A 9568-nucleotide genomic window follows, 5' to 3' on the forward strand; every position below is an offset into this window, starting at 1 on the left:
ATCCACTTGCTAGGATGGGCCTCAGGTGGGTTTGGATTTCATATCTTCCACGGCTACATTGTTGCTTGAACACTGTCGCAGAAAAGAATTTAAGGATGCACCATATTTTAAGCAAGCAAGTAAAGAGTTTATTGTAAAGTAAAAGAAAAAGTACATGCCCGAGACAGTGGTGTGGATGAGCTCAAGAGAGAGGCTGGGGCTGGGGCTTATAAAGCTGTCCCTCCCCCACCTTCCTCCATGTGAATGATGACTTGTGAGTTACAGCATTCTCATTGGCTCTGAGTGTGCAAAAGGATAGGAAGTACAATGTTTTCATTGGTTCTGCATGTCTGCCAGCCTAAGCAGGAGTCAGGGGAGGGGATAGAAAGGGCTTCTTATTTTCTGTTGTCTTCAGGTATTCGGCCTTGGCCGACTGGCTCCTCTCTTCTTGGTGGGACTTTCTACTGTCAGACAAAGGCAAAGATGGTGACCAAGAGCAGGAGTTTTACACAGAACTGACTGTCTTGTCCTTATTGCCCCAGTGTTTTCTTACGGTACCCTTTTCCCCCTAAGGTCCCTGTTCTAGTTTGCTTCAGCTGATATTTCCTTGAGTCAAAGAATTAAGCTCTCTGGGCTTCAAATTTCTGCTCCATAAACTATGGATAGTAATATCTTTCTCCTATAATTATTTGAAGGATTAAATGTGATAATGTGTGTAAAATCTGTGTTCTCAACCATTATGCCCTCTTTAAGCTGTGACCCATGACCAACAGTCAGTGAATGTTAGTTTCCTATCCCCTCCCTTTTCCTCCAATCAAAGGGTCTATTTGTCAGTCTTGGATCACAGGCTCAATGCCATCCTCACAACCCTGTAGGAAAATAATTTAATTACAATTCATCCTTCAAGTCCTCAGTCATCCTGATTCCTCTATGGTTCTGTTCATCCCACACTGAAACCATCTCTCCTTCCTCTGAATCCTCCTGCAGTTAGTTTTGGACCATTCATAGTGATGTGGGCTATGGGTGGCAGGCTCTTTGTCTCTTCAGAGATAATCTAAACTATCTGTGACTTGTGGGTGTGGGATGATGAAAGGCTGCAGTCCTGCCCTTGGGGAGCAGGAAACAGTTTAACAATGCAAGGTCTATAAACTTTAAGTATTCAGGGGAAATGCAAACCAAATATGCTAAAGGCTTATCTAGAATATCTGGAGTCCATGCTAAAAGCTTACCTAAGATGTGGAAGATATATATGCTAATTGAAGCCTATTGAGAACTGAAACAAAGCGACCATTTGGCCTTTCCTCGCAGTATAAAAGACATTTGAAAATCTTGTTCAGGGCTCAGGATTCAAACTGAAATCTCCCGAGTCCCGGCCGGCCGACAATAAACTATTTTTTCCTTCTCAAAATCATTCCTGATTCCTGGCCTCTTTATACACAAATAATTGAGCCTCTCTCAAATTCTACAACAATAGTACATCAGCACAGTCTTCTGGTAATGCATTTTTTTTGTGGTCCCTTCTTTGTCTCCATTCCTAGATCCCTGAGAGTTACTCAGGCCTAGCATTGTGCCTTACTCACAGTATGTGCTTATCTTCACCTGAGCTCCTCTGAAAGCATACCCTGACACAACCCTGCATTAGGTAGTTTAGTGGGGAGGTGATCTCAGGAAGTACAAGTGGGAAGAGTGAGGGAGGGAAGAGAGAAATGACAATAAAGGGTCCACTAATGAGCTAATTGCCATGTTGGGCAACCAGAACTCAGTCCCACTAAGGACCCTAAGAGGAACATGCTTCAGAATTGTCTCACTAAGGGACAGAGAAGCCGGAGTATTTATTCACTGAACCTCATCCCACAGGACTTTATATGGGCTAAGCAAGCTCTTTTGGGTCCAGGGGGAGAAGTAGAAAGTTGTGAACAACTAAGGTGGGAAAACTGCCAATGTGTACAGGCCTTCCAATGCAGCTGTGGGTAAGCTCAGAGGTGGGGCCTTTATACCTTCTGCTTTAGTGTTTTTCTTAGTTTCCCAAGCTGCTATCATAAATACCATGCAGCGAGTTGGCTTAAACAGTAGGAATTTATTGGCTCACAGTTTTGAGGCAAGAAGAAATCCAAAATCAAGGAGTCAGCAATGCGATGTTTTTCACCCAAAGTTTTTAACATTCTGGTGCTGACTGCCTATGATCCTTGGGGATCCTCGGTTTGCGTCCCTGCCTGAGTCACACGGTAATGACTTCTCCTTTATCTCCTGGATTTCACTGACTTCTGGCTTCCAGCTCTTCCTTGTGGTTTTCTCTGTCTATGTCTGAATTTCTTCTGTTGATAAGGACTCCAGTAATCTGGAGTGAGTCCCACCCTCATTCAGTTGAGCCACATCTTATCTACAACATCAGCTTCAAGAGAGCCTTTTTACAATGGGTTCACACCCAGATTGTGGCCCACGAGCAAGCCACGTGCAAACTAGGGTCCACCATTCAATCTTCTACTCTTGCCAGTGTGGGTTTCCAGGTTCTTGGCCACGCAGTGTAATAGAATTCTAGAACGTGCCACAGATGAGGCCCGCAACAGAGAATTTACCGTAAAGTGAGAGAAAATGAAAGCACAACACCTGAAGCAGGGGTACAGGCGAACTCAAGGGAGAGAGAGCGGCGGGCTGGGGCTGAGGTTAGGCTTCAGTAGTGCTGCTTCTCTTATCCCCTCCCTCTGTGTTAATGAAGGATTCTAGCTGTTTGCTGTCCTCACTGACTGCTTTTCTGTCTTCCTATTGGCTTACACTATAGGCCACTTGGGTTAAAGCCGGTTAGCTTTTCAGAACTAAAGGAAATCTTCCTGTTTGGAGCTCTCCAGGATTTTTTTAGCCTGGGACTTTTGAACAGAACCCCATGACCAGGCTTGAGGGGTGGTGGGGACGGCTCAGCCATGGCAGTTATGACTTTTGTTCTCTCTCCAGCCTCCTTCTCCTGTCCCCTATGCTAACCTGCCTCACTACAGTACTCAATAAAAATCTAGCTAATATTGAATGAAAGGAAAAATAAACATTGCAGAATCACTGTCTGTACCTTACATTTGAGAGATTGTCAAAGTCCCTGGGTCTTACTGTATAATGTTGAAGAAGAATAGGAGCTAATGGTTAATGAAGGAACTTTCTCAACAATTTCTCAAATATTCTTTATTTTTCTTATTATCTTTTTTTATAAAGATACATAGATGACACAAAATCAGATATTCTTTAAAAACATATTTTGACTTGACCAAATCCAAATAGTATTTCAACTCTGAGGCTTCAAAAGCAACTTACAATTTCTCAAGTTTTCCAAAAGCCCAATCAAGAGAAGACAAGTAATTAACCACTTCTATAACCAACATCCTCCACTCTTCACCTAACTAACCATTCAGTTCATGCCTACAAAAATACCATGACTTTATGTTTCCACAGAGCCACTGTTCCAGGAGACCCACAGTAGAGTACAAACAAATCTGTGATTCAATAGCTTCTCTCTATGCTTCATGACTTTTCCCAAACACTGTGGGCAGTAAAAGTGCAGGCCATCATTTTAATGCCAACATACAATATTTTTAATCAGGCTTCATAATTCGTGTAGGAATTTCTTGGGGGGGTTTTTAAATCTTTCCATTTTATATTTTTCTACATTAATAAGTGCAAGATCAGGTGATGGTAGCACATCATGAATATAATTAATAGCACTGAAATTTATATCTGAATATGATTAAAGGGGAAATGTTAGATTGTATACGTGGTAACAGAACAAAAGAAATTTTTTTAATCCATGGAACTACATACAGTGAACCTTAAGTTAAACTGTGGGCTACACTTAATAGAATTATAAAAATGTGCTTTCATCAATTTTAACAAATATTCCACACCAATGCAAGACGTTAATAATAGGGTGGTATAGGGGAATCCTGTATTTTATGCATGATTACTCTGTAAACCCACAACTTAGCTAATAAAGGGGGAAAAAATAAGTGCAAGATTAGCCTAATATCAACCAAAAAAAAAAAAAAAACAAATGGAAGAGCAAAATCCTTATCAATTCTAGTCCTCTTGTTTTGCAATATCTTTAATTTCAACATCTTAAATTAGAGCAAAGATTCTCAGATCAGCTCTGAGTATTTCAGTGATGCTGAAATTTGCCTGGAGCTTACCACAAACTCCTGCTCAGAATGAGACCTTTAATAAATATGAGCAACTCTGAGAAAATACTCTTAGAACTGATCTCTAAAATTTAAAATTAAAAGTATGAATGATTTCCTCAGAATTAAACTTTAAATAATTCATGTTTAGACTGTTCTTTTTTATTACCTTTTTTTTTTTTCACTTATTATGGTATTAAGCAAGAGAAGATCATTTTGTTCAGGTAAACTATGGCATCTTACCAGTTTTATTCACAAATATAAAACTGCCTAATTAATGCCAAATATTCCACTGCCCAAGTTTTAGAACTATCTTCAAAGAGCAGAATTCTCAAACTCAAACGAGCACCAAGAAGCCTCAGGCAAAGAACTACTAACTGTGCCTTTTTCTTGGCTATGTATAAGTGTTATAACTTACTCCCAGTGTTTTTTGTTTGTTTGTTTGTTTTTTAAAAAGTTTTATTTCACACACTATAAAATCCATCTATCCCAAATGTACAATCCAGAGCTCTCAGTACATTCACAGGGATGTGTGTTCATCACCACAACTAATTTTAGAACATTTTCATTACTCCAAAAAGAAAAGTCTCCTGTCCTTTATAACTCTCCCCACCCCACCACCACCCCCTTGGCTACATTTTTAAGAAATGGAAGAGAAAACATGGAAAATCTGAGACCATGAAGGGAAAAAAAGCAAACAACTGTGTAGTAGATGTAGGCTCAGCAAGGCCTGAGTGCTGCTAAATTAAGAACTTAGAATAATCCTCACTCATGGAGAGGATATTTGGACGTGCTTGAAAATAGAAGTCATGGCCACTAAAAAGAAATGCATTCACAGCTGCTATGGGAGAAAATAGCAAAGGTTGGATTGAATACACTCAGACATGTACATGCAGACTCTTTCCCTATGAGGTTTTTCTCTGTTTCTCTAGGGTGCAAAGAAAGTAGAAGATTCTATCTTTGCTCTTAAAGTGATTACAGTTTTAGCTGATTCCTTGACTGATACATCCATAAAGAGAAAATGAACCCCTCCAAGCAATACCAGCCTGCCAGACTTCCAGAAGGTGTATGACCTGGAGAGGCTCAGCCTCTTCCCTTTTCTGGGGTGAGACTGTCTGCTCCTTATTTATCATTTAACTTCCCTGAGCTCTCATTTCCCTACAAAGAGGATCCTGGAGTTGTTGGTAGGGTTAACCAAGTAAGTGCATGCAAAGTAGATAGGACAGTGTAAGAGCTAAACAAACAGCTACTTTTATTATCATTACTATGATTATTTGCTCTCCCCCATTAAAAGTACCATCCCAGAAGAACTTTCCAAAAGGTAGAGCAATGTCCTGGTAACACCAGCCCGGAACTGAAATGCACTTTCCCAGTTTTATAAATAGCATTATGGTTAAGGAAATACTTCATGAATCAGATAGATATTTGTTTATTATTTGACATGGGGCTACGACTCCCACAGAGAACATTCTTTACAAACATGAAGCCAGAGCTTTAACCAAGGTCAACACGGCAGATTGTTGGGAAATGAACAAACAAATGTTATAATTTATAACTAGTGTCTACCAGTGGATAATAAAAAGCAGATCAATGATAAAAAACAGTGTGTGCTCAAATCAAATTTGCCTAGTTGAGCAAGCTGAGATGCAGGCTACATACCACTCCCCCAAATGAGCCCCTGACTCAACAGTAACACCTGCCTTAATTTTCTTTGCATAGAGGAGTCTCAGAGCATCAAGCATGTGGGGCTGTGCTACTCACAGGAGGAAACTTTTCCTAATCCCTCTGCCCAGAGTGGATACCTTCTTCTAATTAAGGCAAAGACTAGCAGCTACTTTGGTCAGATAAACAAGAACTATGGGATTTGGAGGAGATAATGATCCCTGGTGGTATGGCAGGAAGGTGTCATAAAAAGTGTGGGATTTGAGGAGGCAGGGCAAGATGGTCTCTGAGTAAGGACACCATCATCATCTCTCCTGCAGAGGACTGACTGAGTGGTGACAAAGTCCTGCAGGAGTGGGCTCTTTCTGGAACCTACAAAGAAGGAGGTGGGCTTACTCAAGGGAACTTAGCCAAAAACAAGGAAATAGAATAAAAAGAACAAAGTGACAAAGAGAAGACTTAACATGCACATGAAACAACAACTAATCAAACCCAAGAAAAAGAAGCTAATCAACTGAATAAACCCAACAAGATAAAATGATGACCGACAGCAACAAAAAACTACAGACTATACCAATAATCAGGAACAAACTAAAACCAGGAAGAGGAGTGAAACATCGAACAACTAGTTATAGCTCTCAAAACACGTATCATGGACAAATCTAATGAAGTGAAGGGGGAGATTAAGCATATGAAGAAAATATTTGTAGAGCATACAGAAGAAATTGTAATCATGTGCAAAAAGATAACAGATATGATGGGGATCAACAGCACAATCCAAGAAATAAAAAATATACTCTCAGCAAATAACAGCAGATTTGAACAGGCAGAGGAAAATATTAGTGAGGTGGAAGACAGTACATCTGAAATCAAACAGTAGAATTGATGGATAAAAAGAGAGAAAAAAATCCAGCAGGGACTTAGGGACCTGAATGACAATGCAAAACGTGCAAACATATGCATTATAGGCATCCCAGAAGGAGAAAAGAAGGGAAAGGGGACAGAAGGGGCGTTGGAGGAAATAATGGGTGAAAATTTCCCAAACCTATTGAGGAAAATGCATGTACATGTCCAGGAAACACAACACATCCCAAACAACATAAATCCTAACAGCCCTACCCCAAGACATATACACTTGTCAAATTATCCAATGCACAAGACAAAAAGAAAATACTGAAAGCAGCAAGAGAAAAGAGAACCATCACATACAAGGGAGGCTCCATAAAATTAAGTGCTGATTTCTCATCTCAAACAATGGAGGCAAGAAGGCAGTGGTATGACATAGTCAAGGTACTAAAAGAAAACAAATTCTAACCAAGAATACTCTATCCAGCAAAGCTAGCATTCAAAAATGATGGAGATGGCCCACTGGATGGAACATGGAAGAGTGTGGGCTATGGTGTGGACCACTGGCCATGGGGTGCAGCGATGCCCACAGATGTACTCACCAGATGCAGTGGATGTGTCATGATGATGGGGGAGAGTGTTACTGTGGGGGGAGTGGTGGGGTGGGGGTGGTGGGGGTGAATGGGGATGTCATATTTTTTTAATGTAATATTTTTTAAAAATGAGTAAATAAAATTAAATTTTTTAAAAAATGATGGAGAGTTCAAAATATTCACAGATAAACAGAAACTAAGAGAGTATGCCAACAAGGAACCTGCCTTTCAAGAAATACTAAAGGAAGTTATGCAGAAGGAAAGAAAAAAGCAGGAGAGACAGAGTTGGAGGAGAGTGTAAGAACAACTAAAATGACAAAAAGGGGGGAAAAATCAAACAACATATGAAAAACACAAATCCAAAGAAAATGTGGCTAATCAAAGTAATTCCTTGAAAGTAATAACAATGAATGTCAATGGATCAAACTCATCTGTTAAAAGACATAGATTGGAAGATTGGATATGGAAATATGACTCATCTATATGCTGTCTACAAGAAACACATCTTAGACCTAGGGATTCAAGGAGATTGAAAGTGAATGGCTGGAAAACAATATTACAAGCAAACAATAACCAAAAATGGGTAAGAGTGATGTGGACTATGGGTGGAAGGCTCTTTGTCTCTTCAGAGATAACCTAAGCTGAAGGCTGTGGGTGTGGAACGGTAAGAGGCTGCAGTCCTGCCCTTAGGGGCAATGACTACAGGCTCCAGTCCCAGGAAACAGTTTAACAATGCAAGGGCTATAAACTTTAAGTATTTAGGGGAAATGCAAAAAGTAAATATGCTAAAATCTTATCTAGAATGTCTGGAGTCCATGCTAAAAGCTTACCTAAGATGTGGAAGATAGATATGCTAATTGAAGCCTATTGAGAACTGAAACAAAGCGACCATTTGGCCTTTCCTCGTGGTATAAAAGACATTTGAAAATCTTGTTCAGGGCTCGGGATTCAAACAGAAAGCTCCCGAGTCTGGCCGGCCGTCAATAAACCATTTTTCCTTCTCAAAATCATTCCTGAGTCCTGGCCTCTCTATACTCAAATAATTGAACTTCTCTCAAATTCCACAACATTTTTGGTGACCCAGATGGGACAACAAATGAAGGCCAGAGACGGTAGCATTTTGCTGCCCCTTCCAAATCCCTGAGGAAGCCGGGAGGACTCAGGTGAACCTCAAATCTGGGTGCCCCTGAATTAAATTTAATCCAGAAAAGATGCGGGCTCCACCAGAATCTTCCCGACAAAAATCGAGGGCAATGGAAGGTCTGAAGAGAAAGATTCTGGGAACGAAAAAGAACTCCGAACATGGAAAAAGGTAAGACTCCCCGGGTGAGCACAGTCTGGAAGACCCTAGCTTTAATTGCTAGGAAGGGGAGGCTGATCACCTCCCGAGAGAACCCTAGTAGCCCCAGAAGGCTGGGGGGAAGCCATTCTCTCTAGGCTTGGGAAAAGGAGGAAAACCGGGGAAAAGCCCTGGTGTTTTGGGTTTGTCTAACTGCATGTTAGAATCTGGTACTGGTCTTATATCCACTAAAGGAGTGGAGTCTCGATTTTAATAGGAAGGGCTATTTATAGGTTCAAGTCCTAATGTCCTGGAAATTGGTCTAGATTAAGGAAAACAAAACTTGGTTACAGGAAAATGGATCGACTTTTCTGGTGGAGCTTGGTCTGGGTGTAAAGTTTAAACAGTGGAAAAGTCTAGCTGAAATCTTTTGTTATGGTGCTAATTTGTGAATGAATTCGCTTTATACCAAAGGTTAAGTGTTCTGAGGTTTGTGATGGCTGTGGGGGCAGCCATGGTGAAAATAAATATGTAAACTTGTGAGTCAGATTAGTGACCTTTGTGCTTCTGTCTCTGTCAGCTCAATGCTAGTGTTGGAGTTGTGTCCTTATGTAAAGTAGAATTACAGCTGAGCTGGAGCCCTCCCTTGCCATTGGCAAGGGGGTGAAATGATTCTGGGGCAAAGCTGAGGAGTCTGGATGTTTGCGGAGTCTAGATGTTTGTGCATGCTCTGCTGTCTTGTCTCTAGTCTGGCCCTTTGCTGGGGCTTGGAGGCCATCTGTGTCCGTGCCACGCACCCAAGTTTGTTGGGGATGTCCCAGTCAGGGTGGCTGGGTCCCTGGGAGAGTTGCCAAATTTGAGTAGGTTCTGTCTGCCCATTTTGGCTGAAAGCTGGGAAGGGGGGAGCGGCTTGCCCCTTTCCAGTGAGTCCACCCTTCTATTCATAAGCCACATTCCTGTTTGTTGTGCACCTGACTGCCTGGAAGGGGGGGGGAAGTGAAGGGGGTGAAAAGCAGAATCAGAATAAATGCAGTAAAGTTCCCTCCTTAGGGTGT

This window comes from Dasypus novemcinctus, chromosome 11 (genome assembly GCF_030445035.2).
Source record: "Dasypus novemcinctus isolate mDasNov1 chromosome 11, mDasNov1.1.hap2, whole genome shotgun sequence".
NCBI lineage: Eukaryota > Metazoa > Chordata > Mammalia > Cingulata > Dasypodidae > Dasypus > Dasypus novemcinctus.